This window comes from Chlorocebus sabaeus, chromosome 21 (assembly GCF_047675955.1).
Source record: "Chlorocebus sabaeus isolate Y175 chromosome 21, mChlSab1.0.hap1, whole genome shotgun sequence".
NCBI classification, from domain to species: Eukaryota; Metazoa; Chordata; class Mammalia; order Primates; family Cercopithecidae; genus Chlorocebus; species Chlorocebus sabaeus.
The window spans coordinates 119,276,085-119,301,198 of NC_132924.1; the positions used below are offsets into that span (position 1 = coordinate 119,276,085).

The 25,114-nt window shown below is 35.5% G+C and overlaps 1 protein-coding gene and 1 long non-coding RNA gene across 2 annotated transcripts in view; both read left to right on the top strand.

Moving 5' to 3' along the window:
- The window catches only part of CNTNAP2 (contactin associated protein 2), a 2,242,274-nt gene that overhangs the window by 69,889 nt on the left and 2,147,271 nt on the right, over positions 1–25,114 (top strand). The window lies entirely within an intron of this gene.
- Positions 5,132–16,534, top strand: LOC140709720 (uncharacterized). The gene is made up of 2 exons (XR_012090455.1): positions 5,132–10,632; positions 15,349–16,534. It is a non-coding gene; the product is annotated as an uncharacterized lncRNA (long non-coding RNA).

Here is a 25,114-nt window from a genome sequence, read left to right on the forward strand (position 1 = left end):
AAAATTGCTTTCATTCTTTCTCAATACTTTTCACTCAGTGGCTTCTTTACAGCATTCAATTAACCTGCTCCCTCTGCTTCCAATTGCTCTTTGTTACTGTCAATGATATTTAAAAGATACGCTAAATTATAGATTCAGAAATGTTTGGAAAAGATTCTGTTAATAGTTTTGCTATTCTCAGATGGCTTTAAAATTTTGAAGGGTGCAAACTGCTAAACTAAGAACAATATTGGTGTCAGGATTCTTGGAGACCATGACAGTCAATACCAGGGTGACCTGCCAGCCCAGCAGGTACTGAGGCACTGACGGCACTCCTGCCAATGGAAGACCATCCAGGCACAACCTCCTGGAACCTTGGCCCTTTGCCTACAACACAGGCCTCAGAATGATGTCGACATTTGAATAGGATTTGTATTTACCACATCATTTATCATTATATTTGAACTTTTTAACATAGACTCTGGAAATATATAAGTCAAACTTTCTTCATCACCACTTCCATCATGATGGTGTGAATCTCATGCCTGTTATAAAGAGATCCATCATCCATGGCAGTCCACTGCTCCTGTGCCTCTAGATTGGAATTGACTTGCCATGTGATTTGTCTTGGTCTCTTTGTTTTTATAAAATTTGACTTCTGCTTCCCCAGCCTTTAGAATGTTGTAATAACAAGAAGTTTGCATACGAATATGGAATGCTCACACACCATTATATTTGAGTGCATGGTGAGTAACGTGGAATATTAACCAACAGTGCTTAACCTTAAAAGACATTTGACAGAGAATCACCCACATTTTTCAATCAAATTAAAATGAACAGTTAGAAATAACACTTCCATGGAATTACCGTATTTATTTTAGGAGCAAAACGAAATGAAATGAATTAGAGACTCTTACACAGGTATTAGTTTATGTTTGTCATAACAGCAAACAGAGCCATTGGCATGTGTATACCAATATCTACAATGAGAGGTAGAAAGAAATGAGCACCAGACAAGCACATGGGAGTTGTGAGTGGAGGATTACTTCCAGTTCAGAAGATCCCAAAATGTTTTATTGATGGTCATCATTTAAGGTAAGCCCAAGACTATAGGGAAAAATTATATACAGAGAGTCAGAGGGAAAGGAGGGAGGGAGGGAGAGAGAGAGAAAGAGAGAGAGAGAGAAAGAAAAAGAGAGAGAGAATTGTGGGAGCTAGAGAAAATTACAAGATAGCTGCTTCTAGAGAAATCACAAGACATGGCATGTATAGAAAATTATAAATAGTTCAGCAGTCTAGATAATATATATTTTTATGTATTGTTAAATATAAGTATATATTCACACAGAAACATATGCATAGAAAGGCATACACCAAGAGTTAACAGGAGGCTTTTGTATTGTCTCACTACTATTGGAAATTTCCCAGTTTCTTTACTTTGTGCACACCTATTATTCTAGGAGGCTTCCTTTTATTTTCACTAATGACAGTTTATCTTCATGTTAGTGTCAAAGCTGCAGGCTATTATCATTGAAACACTGGGTAATATTTTTGTACAAAACTTTTTCCCCAGTGAATTTTATTTCCTCATAACCTCTCTCTTTTGAAGATGGTCTCTATTCAATGTAGGAAAAGTTCTCCACTGGAAAAAAAAAAAAAAAAAAAAAAAGGAAAGATCTACAATATTATACAGGCTGAAAAGTTTTTCCACTTTCATTTTTCCTAGTGTTTGATATAATAAGCTAGCATTTCTTTACGTTGTAAAGGTAAGAATGATGTAAAAACCAGAAAAGAATTAGCATACATAAACTAATATTTTATTATTCCTCATAGCAAATAATATCACAAAAGATAAACCAAAGGAATTATCTGTAGAAACTTACTAAACCATGTCTGTTTGCACAAGTTTAAAATTTGCTAAGTCTTCTCATCAAATAAATTTAAACAGCTTACTATGAAGACTGATAGGTATTTAAACTGACCTTAGAAATCAGGTATATAATTTTTGACTTTTTGGTTTTGTAATTAAGGCGTGACAATGTGACTGAAATTTAAATTAAAGAAATTAGACCGGGAGCCATATCTTTAAAAGTACATGTAGATTTTTGTTCCATGATACTATTTTAAAATGTACTCAAAGCTTGCAGGTTTAATTACAGGATCACTAATTTGTTTCCAGATATATGAGACTTAACATTTAAGTATAACGTTAACAAAATATTTAATCATTCAATTGTTCTTCAAAATATGAATCTTCCTTATATTTTTGAGGAAACATGACTTATCTAGTCTAACAGTATGCTGACTTCATTTCTTTTTTCTAGCACTAAATTACATATAAAAGAGTTTTTCAAACTTTAAAAATATGTCTCAAATTAAAAATTGGTTTCTTGAGGTTTTCAGGTGTATTAGTTCATTTTCACACTGCTGTAAAAATACTACCTGAGACTGAGTAATTTATAAATGAAAGAGGTTTAATTGACTCACAGTTCTGCATGGCTGGGTAGGTTGCAGGAAACTTACAATCACGATGGAATGGGAGGGGAAGCAAGGCATGTCTTACATGGCAGCAGGAGGGAGAGAAGAGGCAGAGCTCCAGGCACTTATCAAACAACCAGATCTCATGAGAACTCACTCACTATCATGAGAATAGCATGGGGGAAATTGCCCCCATGATCCTATCACCTCCCACCAAGTCCCTCTCTCCACATGTGGGGATGACAATTCGGATTGTAACTTGAGATGAAATTTGGGTGTGGACACAGCCAAACCATATCATCAATTATCACTAATATTCCTGCTTACAATTCAGAAATATACCCCATGTTGGTTCAATTTGGAAATATAAGGAAAGTGATATATTCTCTGAGCACAGTCTTCCCTAAAATGTCAATTATAAATTTAAGATTCAGAAAATGTGTTGATTTTTCAAAAGTTGTGTCAAATAGATAGATATATGACTGGAACGATTAACTCAAAAGTGAATGACTTATTCATTATATTGAAAATGGAAAGCCTGAGTCCCAAAATAATAGATGTATTCTAATCTCTATGTATCCCCTAGGATTTGTGCCTCCCATTTGTTTAATTGGGTGTTGCTAGTGAAATGGCAGTCTTATTAGCTTTAACATACTTAAATTTATGTTCCTTTCTCACGTATCTCATTTTCAAACCATCCAACCATCTATGTTACAATATCATCTTACATCTTCTATCTTAAATTTTATACAAAGTGTGTAAGATCTCAACTTGTCTTCATTCTAATAAAAATTCCTGCAATGTTGTCGAATTTGAAATCCTTTTTCTTATATTCTAAGTTTCAGTTTTTATAGTGCTTTTAGTAAGAAGGAAAATTAGACTGGCATAGAACTTTTTTGTTTGTTTGTTTTATCGTTGGTGCTGTGTGTGAATTCCAAGGTAGTGTTTTGATGAGGAACATGTTTAGTGATAATAATTTCATTGATTTCTTGGCATTTTTATTAGTATACATTGAAGTTCCAGAATCATCTATTCTTTCAAGAACTGTCTTAATATATCAACATATACTACCTTTCACTAATCTCTACCCTGTATTCATTTAGTCAACACAACCAAATACATCATCTTCTTTGTATCTATGTTTGTCCATTTTTTTCCAAGACCCCTTTAGTTTCCACTATCTCCTTCCCCAAATAATGATGATTGTAACTGTAAGTTCTTATTAATATCCACCTGATCATCAAGTATGTGTGTTAATTCTCCTTTTAACACATGCCTAAAAATTATTCCATCTCTGTTACTTTTTGGGGACACAATAACCTCTGAGAGATAGAATTCAGCAAATGGAGTAGATGTCATTATATCTTGAAATATTAATCTGAATTTTAGTGGAGAAACTGCAGATAGAATTGGTTACTTGAAATCAATATAATGCACTAATCCAAGATGTCAGGGACTAAGAACCTGAGACAGATCAACAGGCTGAGTCATAGGAATGGGCCTGTAGGAATGGGTACAAAAGAAGATTGCACAGGGCAGGACAGAGGAACAAATGAGATAGGAGAGGATAAGAAGCAAAGATAGAGATCAAGGTGGGAGCACCTGCTATAACATACGGAGAATGACAAATAAGATCAGTTACCACAGGCATTAAATAATTATGGCTGTAGTTTTATCACTGCACATGACTGGAAGGAAAATATCGTGCTTTGTCCCTTCTTATTTGTGTACAAATCTTTCAGCTGTAATAATTTACTGTGTCCATAAAAATAAATGTTCTATTTGAAAACACTTTACCACCACCTTTTAAAGGGTGTCTACTTCACTCAGTGCTATAGGTCAATAGAGAAATTAGAGAGGGTAGAAGGAAGAAACTGAAGATGTGAAAGGTGATGTAGAATCAGTGTGACAATGTAATAATTCATTTACATTTTAATAAAAATTACACACAACTTGTCATTGCTTTTCTTAAAGATCATGAGCTGAAATTTTAATATTTCTGTTTCTATGCTTGAAAAACAGTCTTTCTTCCTTGCCCCTACCATAAGCAGTGGCTAGCTAAAATAAACTAATCCAAAACGTTTCAGTTCTTTCCTCAAAATCCCACTCAATGAAGTCCGAAAACTAGTTCTAAGGATATCTCAATTTACGAGTGACAACTTCTGGTAGTGTGAAGAAATAGAATCTTCCTAACATATACACAATGACTACTTTTTTTCTTTTTCCAAGACTAGAGCCATTATAAACTGAAATATAGGTAGACACAGGTGCTTCACAACAATGTTTCAGTGATGGACCACTTCCACATGTGCAAGGATGGTCTCATAAAATTATAATACCGGCCTGGCATGGTGGCTTGCACCTGTAATCCTAGCACTTTGGGAGGCTGAGGCGGGTGGATCACAATGTCAAGAGATTGAGACCATCCTGGTCCACATGGTGAAACCCCATCTCTACTAAAAATATAAAAATCAGCTGGGCATGGTGGTGCATGCCTGTGGTCCCAGCTGCTCGGGAGGCTGAGGCAAGATAATCGCTTGAACCCAGGAAGCGGAGGTTGCAGTAAGCTGAGATCGCACCATTGCACTCCAGCCTGGAGACAGAGCAAAACTCTGTATTTAAAACAAAACAAAACAAAACAAAAAAACTGTGTTTTTACCATACTTTTCTTTGTTTCTGTGTTTTTAGATACACTCATGCTTACCATTGTGTTACAGTTGTCTACAGTATCCAGGAGAGTAACATGTACAGGTATATAGCCTAGGAGAAATAGGGCATGCCATATAGCCTAGATGTCGAGTAGATTATACCATGCAGGATTGCATAAATGCACTCTGTGATGTTCATATGATGAAATCCCCTGAAGGACACATTTCTTAAAATGCAGCCCATCGTTCAGTAACACATGACTCTGTATTACATCTTCTAACCCTTCTGCTTCTGGAAAAGCACAGACTTTGTTCCTTTACCAAATAATACTGAGCACGGCCTCTGAATAGAACCAAAAGAGAAGTTGCATGGTAAAAAAGGTAATACTGAGTATGGCCTCAGAATAGAACCAAAAAAGAAGTTGAAAAGGTAAAAAGGAATTAATGAAAAGTTTTCTTGGTGTCGTCGTTTTTGTAGCCTGGATAATTTGGGTTGAGATAATGTTTCAACAGGAACAGACCCTAAATTACTGAAACCGAAAGGGATGTCTTGGGTTGTTTCTCAAGAGTTGTCATCAGATTTGTATTTCTGCAAAATGGGGTTTTCCGTATTTTTGTTAGACTTCAGCAAAAACTTCAGCTGTGTAGAAAGGGAAATGCAATTTTTTTCATGGTATCAATGAGTGAGAACATACAAATATATAAAACATTAGTATTAATGAAAAGAAAAAAAAGCTAACAAGTGTAAAAGTGAAGCACCCTGTTACCACTTATCTGAGCTTTCTGGGGGAGAAGCCTGATGTCATAGAACGCAATCAGCAAGGAGCGCGCTTAAGGGGAACTTTGAGTAATTATATGAAACAGGTCGAAATATCTGAAAGTACTTCTAAGTATCCTAAAAAATGAGAATATCACATTAAAATAACTCATCCATTCAGAGATGGTTATTGCCAATCCCTCGTTGCCAATTGCTCTGCTGGATGTTCAAGATGCATTAATGCAATATAGACAAAGACTTAGCCTTACCTTCCACAAGTTTACTGTTAGATTTTCCAGCATATTTAAATGCAGAAAATGATAACACAAAGGAAGAGGATCAATATATCCAGAAAGAAGAAAAAAGTCCAAATGAAACAGAACTTTTTTTAAATGTCACACGTGTGTGTGTGTGTGTGTGTGTGTGAATCAGGAAAAATACTTATAAAGGAAGAACTGAAAACTGACATATTCCTTCAATTAAATTGTGTTTAGAATCATACACAGTGTTTCTTTAGTTAATACTTTGTAAAATACATTTAAATATACTCCTGAATTTAACTGGTCACAAATCACTTTGTCAACTTCATACTATGCCAAGTTAGAGAAACACACAATAAAATAATATCTTTGGACAGTCAGTCTTCTTTAGAGCAATTGTAGTAAGGTTAGTGATACAGCAACAACACAAAACAAAACAAAAAACCAAAATCAAATAGACAAAAAAAGTCACTTGTGGCTTTCAGATTTTCCACATAGTAGGGCTTAGGGGTGACGGTCCTGATGGTGATGAGTGACATTCTCATTTGTATATAAAACACATTGTCTTCATTTAGACTGTGTCCTTATCTGTGCTTGTCTGGAGAGGCTGCTAATTGAGATTATTAGGGGCTCACATCACATCAAGCTACCTTTTTGAGTTGCCACAGTTGAGTTGCCATAGGCAAATTGGTATATTTTCATGCCACATAGTTACATGAAAATATACCAGTAACAATGTAGAAGAGTTTTTTTACTGGTCACTATTCATAACCTATATTATCTGATTTCAGCCAAGATTTTTTTTAACTGATGGCTAAATGTTATTGAAAATTAAATCTCCTCTCAAGGATAAAACTAGATCAGTCTCTTGAGTGAATTTCTCAGATTTAGTTGTAGAAAATATCACATTTATCTAATTCCAATTGGAATGTTAAAAAACTTAATGCCTGTGTATAAAGAGCCGTTAAAAAAAAAAAAATCTCACCTTGACTCAGCCATCCCATTTCTGGCACTCCAAACTATATAGAAACCTATGCCCCCCCAAATTTATTGCTGTATGTTTATGACAATTAATTTAAATAACCAAAATATTTAATAATGGTGAACAACGGCACAGACTATAAAATGTCTACTATATGAAATGCTACTAGATATACTGTTATGTAGCTATTAAAATTACATTCATAAAATATTTATAATAATACACAAATGAAATCTGCTGTAATGTTTAATACTGTTATCATATAAAACTGCATAAAAATAATGAGTTCAACTATGATTACAGAAAATGTACATTATAGGGCCAGAAATAATTACATCATTGACAACAGTTGTCTTTCGTAGTGGGAATTTGAATCCATTCTCTTTTCCTATTTTTTTGGACTTCATACAGTAAGCATATTTTGATGTGTAAATATATAAACCTCTTAACTATTTTGTAAATTATGTTCTCTGATACACTTTAGAGCTATAAGCCTTTGGTTAGTTTCTGCGACAGTTTTTTGTTCTATTTTGCTTTGTTTTCATCTCTGTAAAAGAACAAATTTTCTCCATGCTCTTACACCCCAACAATCAACACAGAAGGTTTTTGTGACCAAGCGAGCTTGGGTTTTCCCGCACACATCAAGCAAGCAATCAATTCTGCAGCAGACACAGGTTGACTGTCCTCTAATTCAGTTCAATTCTACCACTATCCCTCTGGAGTTAGCATCAGAGCCCAGGGTAAGGACTCAGTTTTCAAGAATGCCTCCTCCCAGCACTTCAGAAGCCAACTGCAAGCCCTGGGTTGGTCTGCCTGTGTTTCTGATTGATGAGCTACAAATCATTCCTATAAACCCTTCCTTTGGGTTCAGTTCATTTACTAGAGCTGCTCACAGAACTCAGGGAAACACTTATGCTTACTTGTTTATCACAAAGGAAGTTACAAAAGATATTGGTGAACACCAGATGAAGAGATGGGCAGGGAAGGAGATGAGGGTGGCAGTGTACAGCTTCCATGACCTCTCCAGGACCCTCCAGAAGCCCCCAAGTGTTTGACTATCTGGAAGCTCTTTAAACACTTCTTTCTGGGTTCTTACAGAGGTTTCATTACAAAGGCATGATTGATTAAATCATTGGCCATTGCTGATCACCTTAACCTTCATCCTCTTTCTCCTCCCCCAGGGGTGGGTTGGGGCAGAAAGTCCCAACCCTCTAATCCTGCCTTGGTTTTTCTGGTGAATAGCCCCATCCTGAAGCTACCTAAGGGGCTGCCAGCTCTCAGTCTACTAGTCAACTCATTAGCATACAAAATGTATTACTTTGAAGATTCCAAGGATTTTAGGAATCATATGCCAAAAACTGGGGATGAAGAATAAATATATATATATACACACACACATATATATATATAAAAATAAAATCACACATGAAATTCTGAAATTGAAAATGACCAATCTGGCTTATGGAAGCATAATTGTGATTTTTTTGGGGGAATCCCTTTAATTCATAACTTATATACTGTACTTTTACTGCATATATGACTTTTCAATTATTTAATAAATTATTGATGGCATCATAGCATGAATTTTAATATATTCATGTTGACTTACTATCAACTCAAGGACTTCCTTTCAGCTAAATAAAATATATCTATGGGGAAAATTCTTGTTAAACTTTGTTTTATGGACTATTTTATTTACATCTCAGAGGAGATCTAAGTTATCTATTCTAAGATTAGTTGGGCCAACAATATCTTAAGAAAAGAAATGACAGACTCTAAATTGGAAATTAAATATCAATCCACTAATGAGTTAAGAGATCTTTTAATACTGTCTCTAAGTGATCAGAATGTTCTGTGCTTCTACTGACTTCTAGCGCCGAAACTTGTTCCTAAAACATATAATCAGAGGAAAGAGTGTAATGGGAATTGTAATAGGCATATCTTTTTTTTAGCTACTTCTGATATGCACTGATATGGGTGCCTTGCATATGTCACAATTATGAGTAAATATACATTATATCTGTTCCAAAGTAGATATTTACGTGCCTAGTTTACAAAGAGAAACAACAGTAGAAAGGTTATAAAAATTGCCCAAATTCCAAAACCCAGAAAACTGATAGATTATCTTTGTATGGAGTCTCTCTCACACCAGTCCTTTGTTGGTGGTGGTTTAATACAGTCATGGATCATATAGTAAAAACTTTTCAAATATTTCAGTCATAGAGTTAAAATATCTTAGATATTTAAACTACATTTATAATTTATATTAAAAACATCAGCTCATAATTGTGTCATCCCCCAGTGTTTTTAAAACTGGTTATTATACATAACTAACTGCCCCACCCTTCAGCTAAATGGCTTTAATATTTTAATATTCCTATTTTTACCGTGTAATGGGACAGGCAATGTAAAGAGCGCCATATTTTCAAATCGAAGCCAGACATGGGAACATTATATAAAATGCATAAAGTCTACTTCCTTAAAATAAAACGAACTCTCCAAGAGATAAAATAAAGGAATATGCGGAGGCATTGAATGTAATTTGCCTTCACAGTGTCCTCCATAACTGGAGACTTAAGAAATATGATTGAAGACACATATCAATAAGATGTAGGCAAGTAAGCAAGTGTTTTAATTATCTTCCTGTGATTTCCTGTCTAAATATGAAGACATCTAGAATCCCATTCTCTATTCCAGGAACATATTTAGTATTGTTCACTGACAGCATAAGTTTCTCCCTACCATCACATTTATTATTGTTTAATTAAACAGAGACAAGTCAAGTGGTTCAGAAAGAAACCAAGTAAATGAATCCCCATCAGTCTTTACATAATTAATGATATTCTCTGTAGACTGCACAATTTATTAAATTGCTGAGCAGAACCACTTCAGATAAACAAATTTATGTATTCTGAGTCAAAGACTATTCTAGAAACTGTCGAACATTGGAAACTAAGTCAGTGGATTTTTAAAAAAATGTGTAAGTATGACAAAATTTAGGAGAGTAAAAACTATTAATAGTGCCCCATTACTTCTTTCTGCATTTCAGAACCCTTAATATAGTGCTTTAGCAATTTTGAAAGTAAAATCACTTAGGAAAAATACTATGAAAAATTAAGATATTAGAAATAAAGTATATAATAAAAAAGTACTGATTTCTAGGGAAAAATAAATAATTCCCCACACTTAGACCATACACTTTTCTCCCTATGGAGTAAATTACAAGTGAAATTTTACATTTGAATGAATTTAGCCATAGGATATATATTGTAATTATTAAAAGTCTAACATAGCAACTTGAATGTTTCAAGAGACTTTATATTTTATATTTAAGATGAGTGAAAATATGTTTCAGGAATATGTTTTTTGTTCCTTAGGATTAAGTTTTATATAGAGAGTGATAGACAGAAGTTTTATTCTTTCTGTCCCTGGGAGAGCACAGCAGTAATGATTCTCTATGAGGCCACCAACATAGCGAACTTAACCAGGAAAAAGCAGGCTCCTATGCGGATCCTATTAATAAAGAAGGTAATGACCTCAAAGCATTTTATTTGTGTTTGGTTTAGGCGAAATTCTGTTTTATCATATTTTACACATTATTAACAACACTGTTTTTCAAGGACATATCACAGATTAAAATCACTGACCCAGATGACAAAAATTATAACACAAGTTTGTGTTGTGAATGTCAATCGTAGCTGTTAAAACTAATGTATGCTGTTAAAGAAAGAGCGTGTTGAACCATTCCAGCAAAACTTTTAGTGGGAAAATCCATTAAATAATTCAGGAGAAATTGTAATAATTAATCATTGGCCTTGAATAAATTGATAGAGGAAAACAACATACTATATTGTGCTTATTGAAACCTATACATGAAATTATTTTCAATTTCTGAAATGTATCGTTTCAAATATAATGAGAATTCTTTCATTCATGATTCATAGATAATATCGAAGCTGTCTTGGATGCTGTTAGGACAGAGTATTTCTGGGATACTATTAATCAATCTGAAGGAAGTAAAAATAGGTTTATAAAGTAGTCTAGACCCAAAAGGGAGGATAGACATTAATTTCTTGTCTGATATATTGGATACATTAATATACAATGCATCTTTAGTACTTGACCTTAAGTGTCAAGAATATAATGCACCATTTCTCTTTTTATAAGCAGTACTTTAAAGAGGTGTTTCTGGTCAACATGATTTTGTACTGCAAGGTTAAAATGATGAAATGCATAAAAACATGAAATACACAACTTATTAAAATGCAATTCACCAGTCCATATCCAGGTGTTTCTTTAATGCCAGACCTCAACAACAACACTTTCAGATAAAAATTAATCATCAACATGATGCTGTATGGTAACGGCATGAATTTTATTTCCATTTAAATGTTTATATTTTTCTCAATTCACTAAATTAATAGTACTTTTAAGTCTACCATCAAAATACACATTTAGGTTTTTGTTTCTTTTATGCTATTTTTGCAGCAATTTTTATTCATAGAGTATGTGACTCCTTAACTAATGCCAAGTATTCGTTGGTAATGATCTCAAGGTAAGAGCTCTCAAAAAACAACACTGGCCTCAAATATTCACCCAAAACCTGCTTGACCAAGTGCCTTTGACAAAATCTATCTAAAAAAAAAAAATCAAACCTTACCTGTCCTTTCTAGCAGAGGCTTTTAAGGTATTCACAGCCTTCATTCTAATTTATTGTGACCCCATATATCTACAAATGTAATTGGAATTTTAAAGTTTTTAGACCAATCCATCACTAGTAGCCTAGTAAAATGTATCATGCAGTACAGTGAAAAATAATGGGAATTGAAATAAGAAAGACATTCATTTAAATCCTATCTAAATCGCTTACTCTCTTGGAGACTTGGTTTTCTTAAATGGGAATTAAAATATTTTCCATTCAAGATGTACTGAGTTTAAAATAAGCATCATACAAATAATATCTTGGTGTATGGTAGGTTTCCATAAATTTTATCTAGCTTCTTTCAGATAACATTACACAAATAACATACTACATTCCGACTAGATTTCCATCAGTTTTTGTTTGTTTGTTTGTTTTTATTATTACACTTTAAGTTCTAGGGTACATGTGCACAACGTGCAGGTTTGTTACATATGTATACATGTGCCATGTTGGTGTGCTGCACCCATCAACTCGTCATTTACATTAGGTATATCTCCTAATACTATCCCTTCCCCCTCCCCCCTCCCCCCTCCCCACAATAGGCCCTGGTGTGTGATGTTCCCCTTCCTGTGTTCAAGTGACCTCACTGTTCAATTCCCACCTATGAGTGAGAACATGCGGTGTTTGGTTTTCATCAGTTTTAGTTGAATCCTTTCAATCGCCTTCTTTTCATTTATCAATCATAACAATGTGTCAGACAACAACTTTTTTTAGGTTACAAAATGCTTTCTTCAAACAGAACAGGACCTTTTTTTTTTAACTCATTCATGTAACAAGCACTTTTTGAGGCATGGTGATTAGCAAAAACATTCTAAATAAAGAAAGAGTGGTAGACAGTTAAATGAATCTGCTGTTGGTTTCTCCCTTTGTTCTAAAAGATGTAGAGATATTTTAATAATAGCGATTAGATAAAAGTCTGCATTATATAGTTTAAATTACTTTAAAATCTCTGATGGAACTTAAAACATGAGAACAAGTAACAGGAACTTGAGAGTTAGAAAAATATTTGTTAAACTTTAAGCAGAAATAAAGCCCAAAATTTTAGCGTATTTTCTGCCAGATTATTTTCTACCCTAGAGATACCATTAAGAAATGAAATAGAAACAAAAAGCTGTTTTAATGTAGAAACAGTTACCACAATTCAGTAAATACATAAGTAGGACTTAATTTTTTTAGTTCCTAAAGTATGTTCTTATTCATACTATATCTCACTTTAGCAGACTTATTTACTTACTCATTTACTTTGAAGGAGAGGTTGGTGGTGTTTGAGTATATAAAAAAAGTTAGCTGATGACAAAGTAACTATTTTAATTTATGAATAAAAACTGTTAGGCATTAAAAGTTATTTCCTGAATTATCTATTTCCCAAGGTTTAAATCTTGGGAAAACTTAATACTCAATATGTAAGTTTTCTTCCTGTGGAAAAAACTGTAACAGAATTTCTATATTTCACTCTCTTCTGTCAAGAGAAATTTCTTTTGAAAGACTAATTATTTATAGTTGAAGTAAGACTGATTAGTGTTGCTTGTTCCTATGACTAATTAATGAGGAAATGGCGTGTCCTTACCCTTTGATTTCTTGCTGATTAATAAATCAATAAAGTATTACTGGAAGGAAAAAAAAACAGAGAAACACACTCATATAATGAGATAATGGTTGCCCTTTTTCACTTTCTGAAAACTCACAGTCTCAAAAAAAAGTCCACATCATAAATGAAATTAGCTGGGCCCATTGCCAGACTTTTGAAGGAGGACTAGAATTGATGGCTCATGAAGATTAAATTATTTATTCTCTCCTGGAACATGAAACACCGGGACAGAGTTGGGACACAGCCATTATGGTCGCAGCTTGTCATTGCCCTTGCTGCTCTGTGTTTCATTCCTTAATATAATATACAGGAATTTCAAACTTCATTATAAGTCAGTTCTTGAGATGGGCCTCAAGCTAGTCCACATCTTCATGACACATCAAGATAAAAATCACTGCTGAGATGGTTGGTGTCTCCCAGTCTGAGTTTCTAAAGACATCACAAAGTAATAAAGAAAAGTAACCTATATGATGTAGGGAGGCACTAGCCACCTTTGAGCCTTTTATGCTGTTTGGATATAACAGCTCCAAAGTGAGGAATTAGGGGTTTCATTGTGAACCCCTAAAACTTGAGCTCCTTTGATGCCTCTTTCTGTAGGTTTTGCTATCACCATTTAAATACCTGGAAATGAGCCATATGAGGTGCAAAGCTAGTCTTAAAATCCAACTAGAAAAGACTTCAGCCTTCCCTTGGCCCTTGACAAGTCCCAGTCAGGACTGGCTTGAGAAACAGGTAGGTTGCCTCACTGACAACCCTGTGAGTGGGCTGTCTCCCTAGCCACAGGATTCTCTGGGTCTCTTATGGGCACCTCATGCAAAACTTTCTTCAGCTTGGATCTCTTCTTAACTTCAGCTTCCTGAATCATCCTGTTCTTATGCAACATCAGCTATCACTTTGAACTCAACTAGTCCATTGCCTAAAGCCTAAGAGTCCTAAAGTGTCAAGGCCGGTTGAGACCTTGCCCAGCTTTGTGATTTTAAAGCTGCACTTTTATAGATGCCATTGAAATATTCTTTAGATTTCATGAAATTTTGAGTTCACAAGACTAATATTTATACCTTAAAGAAGAATGCTTATAGATGATCTTGCTTCATTGCTGCAGACAGAATAAATTAGAAATCTTTTACAAAAGTCAATTGTAAAAGTACAGTATCTAGGATTTGTGTGCTAGCACCTAAAATAAAGGAAACGTTTGAAATAAAGGGAAATTTATCCAAAATATAATTATAAAATCAATTGATTAATTCAAACTGAATTTAGTAAAACTTCTATCTATAGAACAGCTTTCCTTTAATGAATAAAACCATTAATGAAGGCGGATTGTAAACATAAATATATGGATAGAATAATCCAGAAAATACGGAAATTGGATGCGTTGCGTGAGTTGTTGAGGCGAAGAATAAAGCATCTTGGACAACAGGTTGAGCATTTCAACAAGAAGAAAACTTACTGTACATGACCTGGCTGGTGTGTGCTCCTCTAGATGCCTGAAGGTTCTGTTCTCAAATATATCATTCCCACCTCCTCCCTTCTCCCCCAGATTAAATCTGTTAGTGTTTTTAAATACCCAAAGTTTTCATCTTTTTAATAGACATTCTGAATAAGTCTGGACAAAAAGGCATTGCTAGATGATGATGAATATAAGCACTCTGGAGTTACAATATCTGAATTCAAAAGCTGCCCGGAAATTTGCTCATGCTGCAGCCTTTGACTGGTTACCTAAACTCTTTAAACCTCAGTGCTACCATATGTGAAGTGAAGATGACTGTCTTCCTGTTAAGACTGTGTGGGACTTGAGTGATGAAGTACACAAAAGCACTTAACACATAGGATGATTTGGAAGAGAAGAGATACTAAAATGGTGTATTTTAATTTTTCTCTGAGATATTTTCCCCGGCAAACGTGAACCCTTCAAATGGAGGATATTTTCTCTTGTTTTCTGTTTTGGTTTCAGGAAGAGAATAACCTCATAGACTGTCCCCCATACTGACTGGCTACAGTAGCTGCAAAACAATAAAAAAAAGTAAATGTGAATGTGGTTAGCAAGGAAGAGTTCCTGAGAAGGTATCAGAGAATGGCCCACAACACTTATGTAAGGTGAAGGGGTGGAGAACCCCTGTGTGTCCTTAGGAATGCAGTGGGAGAGGGGAGGGGCGTGCTCATAAATTGAATGCAGATCTGAGAGGGGAACCTGCACAAAGGGTTTCCAAGGAACTGGGAGACTAACTCTGAAAGTTATTCAGAGTTCAGCGTCAAACCAAATGAAGCCATGACTAGTCCAACAGGGGTGTGTGATTAGCCGAAACCCCAGGTGAGGTCAAGGTTTCAAAGGGAAATACCCTCACTTACAAGCTAATGCTTCTTGGAAGCACTGTTGAGTACTAGAAAATGAACCAGAGTTTCCACTGTCATATTTCCACGGCAAGCACTAGCAGATAAACCAAGGAACAGCCTGAATCAACCATGCCTCCATTGAGAGCTGCCAGTGCCCATCGGTGGATGAGATCAGCCGTTCATCTGGGTCAGCCTGAGGTCACAGGCCCCTCTCTCTGATCCTCCCTGTGACTAGATCACAGATGCCCTTTGAACTTCTTATTAAAGAGGGAGAAGGGGTAAATCTGAGAATATTAAATGAAAAGAGACTTCAGCCAGTGCTTATTACCTGGTTCGATTTAAGCTTCTCCACTTGCTATCTATAGGAGTGGAGGAGGAGATCGCAAGTGAGATTAAATCATTTAAGGAAAATCTGAATATATTGTTTTTATTTGCTTGTTTGTTTAAGATGGAGCCTTTCTCTGTTGCCCAGGCTGGAGTGCAGTGGTGCAATCCTGACTCACTGTAACCTCTGTCTCCTGGGTTCAAGTGATTCTCCTGCCTCAGCCTCCTGAGCAGCTGGGACTACAGGCATGTACCACCACGCCCGGCTAATTTTTGTACTTTTAGTAGAGACAGGGTTTCACCATGTTGACTGGGCTGGTTTCAAACTCCTGGCCTCAAGGGATCTGCCTGCTTCAGCCTCCCAAAGTGCTGGGATTACAGGCATGAGCCGTGGCCCCTGGCCTGAGTATACTGTTAATATAGTTTTCCACCACCGGTTACCAGGCTATACCTATGTAACAAATCAAGTAATCCTATAAATATCTTATCAGAAAAATACAGCTATTATCCCCACTAACCATTGCAAGACTGATGGAATTCTAATGTTTACCAGAGGACTTTGGTCTAATGGCAAGAGGGCCAAGTTCTCTGTTGCACTGTGAATGGATTGTGGGGTAAGACAGACAAGACTGTTTCATTTTTTTTTTTTCTTTTTTCATAGTCACATTTGTCTAACCCTGGATGGTCATCTCATTTCCACACACTTTTGTTTTAAGGTAAGAAACCTAAATAAAGAACCAATCAACTACCCTGAGATAACGTTTTGCCTCAATAGTGGAACAAAACACCTGAGAGGAAAGTGGAATTGAATGTTGATTTTGGAGAAAAGAAAGAAGAATGAAAGCAGATTTTTATGTGTTGACTTAGATAGAGGCCTTGCAAACATAAACCACATATAACCAGCAAACAATTCTAGGGCCCTTTGCACCAAACAATGCAAAATAAAAATGCGTTGATTTCATTCCAAAAGCTTCATCCATGTACTTTATGTAAGTTGCTTAAAGATTAGGAAATCAGTTACTGTGCATAACGTTGACCTTCACTTCAGACATCTGAAAAAAATATAGTTTTAAGTTAGGATGATGATAATTTTCCCCTGGCAATTTCAAAAGAAGTGTAATTTTCTAGCTAAAGTAAAAATCTTGAAAGAAAAATCTACCTTTCAAATATCAATTCTTAATCACTACCTTGATGTAAAATCAATTACCATTACCAAGCAAAAGTTAGTAAGTGCTCACTTTTTTTGTGAAGGTGACATTAGTCTTTTAATGCTGTATTTTTAATGTTTCCCTTTTTGCTTTATAATAGGCCCATTTAGGTGTCTTTTTTCTTTTCCTTACTCCACATGTTAGTAACAGTTTTGTGCTTTGGCTCCTGTCATGATGACTTTGTAATAATTTTTACAGAATCTTTAAAGAGATATTACCCTAAAATATTAGAGTTCCATAAAGGTACTTGACCACAAACTAGCAGAAATGTGAATAGCTATTTTGGAACAGCTTGGCCACTTCAGAATTAGTGAGCTAAACATGAAGAAATACTATAAAGTAGAGACAACAAACCTAGAATTTATATGTTATTTATTCAAGATTAACAGTATTATTAGTAAATATTCTAAAATTACAGTAATGCTATTAAGGGAAGAATTTTCAAGAAGAGTATATGTATGTATATATATTAGAAAATTATATGTATATAACTGTTAAACTATAGAGTATATAAAGACAAATTCTATATTTTTCAAGTTTATTAATTAAGTATATTAAAATTACTCATCACAGAATGGCTATGAATAATAATAATTCATCAATAGATAGATACAGCTTTTCTGCTCTGTGGAAACTGCTAAAATCTTATCAGACTCATACACTGAAATTTTATATTTTGTCATGCTGTAATGCTCATTCAAGTATATTAAGATTCTGATAAGAAGTATTTTCTAAAAGCAAAATAATATTTTTAAAAATCTGGGATACTATAGTTTAATATACAGAGCTTCTTAAAAATACATCCAGATTGCAGAGTATATTCAACTAATAGTGTCTGAAACACACAATCACTGGGGGTCAGTTTTCTAATTTAAAGTGAGGTGGTTTGGCCTGAAGTACATTATTTTGAAACCCCTACTAAGATTCCATGAACTATTTGACTTACTAAATAGATGTGGCTAGAAGACATAACATTCACCATTGGTCCAGGGGATGCTAAAAACAACAGAACCCTTGCTAGATTGACCTAATTGGGAGTCTGGCGTGTCCCTGTTTTAAGATGGTGAATTATCCAACAGGCACAGAACGTTCAGCCCAGGTATGTACCCTACCTTTAATCATCTGGGCACACAATGATTTTGAGCATTAGATTCCCAAAGTCATGAATCCTGTTGAAAGAGCACCAGTGAAATTCCAAATTAACCAGAGTATTCTGTCATAATATTATCGGGTTCTTTTATGAGTAATTACATTTTAGTATAGCAATTAAGACATCTAGTTTTGCCATGTATGGAACAACTAAATTTGAGTTTGAGTTTGAATGATGAGAAGATTTCAACTTCATCAGGGTGATGAATAGGTAAATAGAATGGTCATGAAGTAGAATGAATTACAGTTAGAAAATATAGATCACTCCAGCATGTCTAGGGAAAGGGGCCCTTATAGATACAAACAAAACGCTCTTCATAGGTGATCTTTGGTTTCTGTCCAGTACATTGTGTTCTTCTAGGTGACTAAAATTATTTGATGATGCCTGCTAATGTCTCCCCCTTACTGGAGTTAACCTGAGCATGAGATGCTATGATTGCCAGGGTTGTCTTGTGCTTAACAATGCTCCTCATTGATTCAGTCTGAAAGTCTAAAGTGCTCTCAACAGTGTAGCACCTTACGCCATTGGACAGCTACTGTAGAAGTGCCCTTGGAAAACACTGAATTTTATCAAGGACTGGGGAGGAGTTGATTAATTTTTAATGCACTTGCTTCTATAAATCTAAGTTGCCATTTCCAGATTAATTTCATTTCAGCAGAGTTGTTTATGTGCGCATAAAGGTATAATTTTTAAAAAGTGAAATTTCAATACATGTCCAATTCTGTTGGCAAACCTCAAAATTTAAAAGAAGCTTTCTTTATATTTTCAAATTCTGCTTCTATGGTAGCCATAAATCTCAGTGCACTTTTCTGAGTGGAAGCCTTGGCTATTGATCAACCTTTGGTCTTTTGCAGCTCAGTGAAATGTCATGGAGACATTAGTGTTGAAAACTAAATAGATGAAATTGTAAAACCTACTTTACTTAACTCAGTGACACTAGCATTTGTCATTTATCTACAGGACGACACTGAATAGCAATCAAATGTCAGATTCCTTTTAGCTACCTTAACAGAATATGTGACATTGTTGCATGTTGGGCAACTCATGAAGTAATATATTCAACCCTAATGCTGGAAATTAAATAACATGACTAGAATGACTATTCTGGTTAGTAGAACACTTTTCATCAGAAAGTTGTGAGCTAGAAGATTTTAAGTAACCCAATGGGAACTAAATTTAAATATCCCAGTTCCCGAGGCATGTTCTCTAATTCAGATAAAAATATTAGCAATAAGGATGAGTACCTCATAATCTTTGTGTTTCCGTCTGTAGAAATAGCTTAATGCCATCTGTCAACCAATGTCTTAATGAACTAAATTAGTAAATAAGATGCGATCATTGTTTTTCCATGGAATTCAGAGGATTCGGCTACTGAGGTCCACAGTATTAATTTTTCCACCTAACAGCCTACACTCTATATTGATTTTTCATATAGATTAAATTTCCATTTTAAATTTGCATTGACTCTTCAGGCTTCAGTTTCCTCATCCGAAAAGTTGGTAAAATAACAGTGCTAGGAAGAGGCTTCATGGTGAAGTCAACAAAGATTACACTTCAAGGCTACATTTGCAAGTGCCTACACAATATATGTGCCTTGCTGTATGTTGTAAAATTTTTGAATAAAATATTAATGCATTCATTTTCTCAAAGGACTCTCATATTCTTTAAACTCAGGCCCCACAATAAGCAGGTCTACTTTTATACATAATTCCTAAGGATGTGATAAGAACTAAATAAGATCACGTAAATGCTCTTTTGTTTGCAAAGCATATGCTTAAATATAAACTGTTGTCATTATAAAAGTCATTCAGTGTAGGGTTCTATACAGTTCAGGAGTCAACATACTCACTTGATACAGTGATTGTCATTGTACTTACCATTCAACATTGTTTACATTTGCATACCTGGCTTTGTTATTTCCAGAAGGGAAAATCCATGTTCATCTTGTTTGCCTTTCAACCCCAGACACTAGGATGGTGCATGGCACACTGAAGACACTCAATAAATATTTATTGTATTAATGAATATGAAATATGACTTAGCAGTACAGAACAATATTCAAATTGTGAAATAAAATACACTGAGGACCAACACTGTTATTTAAAAGATTCTGTTGATCCTAAATTTTATAATGAATCATTAAATGTATTGCTCAGGTTTCAGAATCTTCAATCTATAATGGTTTATTTTTTAAAAGGTCTTAATTTCCTCAGATTGTTGTAAAGTTCAGAGTTATTCCTTTAAGAAACAGGCTATATTGCATTGCAACAATAACCCCAGACAAATAACATTAATAGAAATAATATAATTAAATATTCATATAAGATAATTGACTTACCTGCTTTACTCAAATGGATTTTAATGATAGTATGGGACTAACCCTATGTGACAGCATCTGCTGCTTTTATGCACCGTCCCCTTACCTCCCTCAGCCCCCTGCTTTGCCAATCCTTCTGAACATACCCTGGAACATTTGGTTTAAAGTTTCAGAAAATCTGCTCAGTTTGATAATGTCAACTCATCACATTTCAGTTAAGCAGGCATCAAATCAAATGATGCATGTCACAGATACATAAATATTATGTACATGGAAAGCAAATTTTTAGCTATAAATGCATAGAATCTTCTGGTTTGTAAACCTGAACTACATTTTAAAATTTTGACAGTAAGACGAAATTGATGTGAAACTAATACATAACTCTCAAATAATCCAGCGGCCAACTTACTTGGAAGCTACTTGTAAAAAATAATATTTGCATTAAAAAAGTCCTTTCCTTAAAGTTATTATCTTAACAAATGTACAATCATAAATCTACTAAAGGTAAATATCATTTCCTGTAAGAAGGATACATTGAGCTTCATACACATGTTACTGTCTTAAAATTCCTTCAAAAATATAATTAACCCATCCACCTTATCAGGGTTAGCTCAAGGTAACTCGAAACCATCATAAGCTAAAAATCATTCCGAAATTGAACCTCATCACTAGATAAGTGATTCTGACAAAATTGCCATTTAATGGAATTGATCAGAAATGCCATTCCAAGAAAGAGGAGTCACCTTGTGAAAAAAAAATATATCTATATTATCTTATATGAATATTTTATAAACATAAATATACATATATATACACACATATATATATATTTACTTGCCTTTGGAAGGAATTTTGCAAAATTTGTTAAACTTCCAGTATGGAATGAAATACCTTGTTATACATTTCTACTCTTGTTAAATATCTGGGGGAAATGTGTTATATTTAAGCCTCACTTTATAAATATTTGTTGAACTTATTGACTTCAGAAAAGGAAGGCCAGAGGGGTTTGTGAGAGCTGTTCTCTGCCTTCAGCCGATATTGCATTTGCTTTGATAAAGAATATTTTACCTTACCATTTGGGTAATGCCTGTCTTAGGTTGAGTTCTTCTTAAAGCAGATTCTTAGATGAAGATTCATACAAGTGGTTTATTTGTGAATTGAAAGAAATACCATGGGGTTATGGGAAAATGAGACAGGGAAGGGATGCCAGTTGCTAAAGTCGAAACGGGCGCCTCTGAGCTAGCCCCCACGGGAAGGGAATGTAGATGAGCATCCACATGTCGATGCCATTGGTCATTGGATGTTTTCGATGAGGACTGCTCCATGATGGTTAATTTCCTGGCTCTTGCAGACTGTCATGAAGGTGGCAAATGAGTCTTCAGGGATAGGAGAGCACCCTCAGGAAAGGAAGCCAAGAAGCCAGGGGCTGGCTTTCTCTTGGAAGTTAGGCAGTGGTTGATGAGGTGATCAAGGCGGGAGATATGAGTGGAGAACAATCAGCGTCTGCCAGAATGACATCCATTTTCCACATCTTCCTTAATATTTTAAAATCAGATATATTCTAAGACTTTTCTTATAATGACTAGAGAGGGTTTTAGAAAGTGGTTTTATATGTGACGGAACCCTTGTTGGTGCTGCAGTTAAAGAGTTGCTTCAAAACCCTGCCTCAGCCTCAGCACACCCTGTTCCTTTTGCTCTGCACTCCCTGAAGCCAAATGTTTCAGAAGCAACCACCGATCTGCAGGGTTCATCTGTTTCTCCCACAGGGCTAATGCCTGACCCACCTGGAAGCCAAGCCAGGCTCTAACCCGGCAGACCCACTCTTCTCCTGCTCCTCTTTTACAGACTCCCATGCTTATTGATTCTCTAGAAAATCTGTTTTCCTTTTGCTCAAAGCAGAGTACAAAGCAAGAAACTGCCTCCCACTCTGGAGAAAACACATGAAATCACAAGCTATCCAGTGACTGTCATTCCATAAAACAGCGGTTCTATTAAAGTGCATTATGTAAAAATGGGATTTGTACTAGAATTGTTTTATAGGAGGCTGGTTTAGATCATCAACTGTTTCACTGAAAATCTGGTCGGTGATGAGTCATCCATAAAACTGGCAGAATAAAACTTCAGGAGTGGCTGTTGTAAAGTTCCTCTAAGGCTCATAAAACCGGGTTATGCGCTTCTACAGTTTTGATATTGCTCAAACATTTTATCAAAAGAACGTGAATATCATCAGTGCTACATTTTAATTTGATTTTTAGGAATTTCATTTTTAACTTTCCTTCCATGCTCCCTGATCTTTTCTTTAAAAGTATGGGAACACTTGACCCATTGTTCCTCTTCACATTGGATCAGAGAATACAAAAGTTAAACTCTTACACACTGCTACAGATAAGAGAGAGTTTAAATGTTAGTTATAGAATAAGAACCTTAACACTTTTGTGATTATATAAAAATAAAGATTTGGCCGGGTGCGGTGGCTCAAGCCTGTAATCCCAGCAATTTGGGAGGCCGAGACAGGCGGATCACGAGGTCAGGAGATCGAGACCATCCTGGCGAACACGGTGAAACCCCGTCTCTACTAAAAATACAAAAAAACTAGCCGGGCGTGGTGGCGACGCCTGTAGTCCCAGCTACTCGGGAGGCTGAGGCAGGAGAATGGCGTAAACCCGGGAGGCGGAGCTTGCAGTGAGCTGAGATCCGACCACTGCACTCCAGCCTGGGCGACAGAGCGAGACTCCGTCTCAAAAATAAAAAATAAAATAATAATAATAATAATAAAGACTAGCGTTTGCTGAACATATATACTGTTTCAAACATTACATTGACTTATGACTCCATTGTTTACATTCCTTGCCTCACATACGCTTTACGACAATCCTGTGAAATACTTACTCTTAACGTTTATTTCAGGATCGGGGTACACACGCAGGTTTGTTATATGGCTAAATTGCATGTCACAGGGGTTTGGTATACAGATTATTTCTTCACTGAAGTAATAAACATAGTACCCAAAGGGTCGCTTATTATTATCAACATTTATTAATACTTAGAAGAAACCTGAGGCTCAGGGAAATGACGTAACTATTTAAGGTAAGAGTCAGGAATCACACCCTAGTTTCTCTACACAAAAGTATGCTTTAAAATACTCTACTGTGTTATAAAATAATATGTGCCCATGTGAAAGAAATATATAGACAAAATTAATCTATGATGAAAAATATCACAGTGGTGGTTGCCTCTGGGTGGGGGGATTGAGATTGACTTGGAGGGAGCATGTGAGAACTTTCCAAGGTAATTGAAATCTTCTATCTTAACCGGCACATAGTTATATATAGATTGTAAGGGTACATGTATTTGTCAAAACATATTCGGTGGTAACACTTAAGATCAATGTAACGTTCCTCTCTTAACTTAGGGGTACTAGGCTTAATACCTGGGTGATGAAATAATCTGTAAATAAACCTGTATGATACAGGTTTGCTATGTAACACACCTACACATATATCCCTGAACTTAAAATAAATGGTTTTTAAAAAGATCAATGTATGGTCCAAAGGCAAATTACACAGGTACATCTTTCCAAGTGTGCTATCCCCGCACCTGTTTTTAGCCATGGAATCTGAATGGAAGCAGACAGCCACTTCTCTCATCCTGATCCCCAAACCACGTGAGAGTTCAAACGTTGTGCACAAGATCCAGTCCAGCCAGTAAAAATCCTTTCCAAGAACTTTTAAAACATTGCCATCAAGGTTAAAATAAATAAATGAAAAAATAAAAAAAATACATATATATTTCTTTTTTTCCCCTGCGGTGAGAAATCTGTGAGGACATGAGTACTGCTTGCTGACAATCAAGTCCTCTACTGTTGGAGAAGGTAGTCTAACACTTCAAATGTGGCTAATTCAACTAAAGGGCGGGACGAATGAACTTTTATTTAATTTTAATGAATTTCAATGTAAACAGCCACACATGGCTAGTGGCTAACACGTGAAACGGCAAAACTTTGGGATAATGAGTCAGAGATATCTACAGGGCATAAGACATAAGTAATAAGAAGAGAGAGCCCTGATGGAACTGGATCTCTCTGGAAGGGCAGCTCCACCCCTGCCCTTCTTGTAATCTGGAGAAGTAAGTGTATTGTCCGTTTTCATGCGTTATAAAGACACTATCTGAGACTATATAATTTATGAAGGAAAGAGATTTAATCGACTCACAGTTCCACATGGTTGGGGAGGCCTCAGGAAACTTAAAATCATGGCAGAAGGTAAAGGAGAGGCAAGGACCTTCACAGGGTGGCAGGAAAGAGAGAAAAGTTCAGGGGAATTGCCATGTGTGAAACCATCAGATTTCACGAGAACTCACTCAACATCATGAGAAGAGCACGATCATA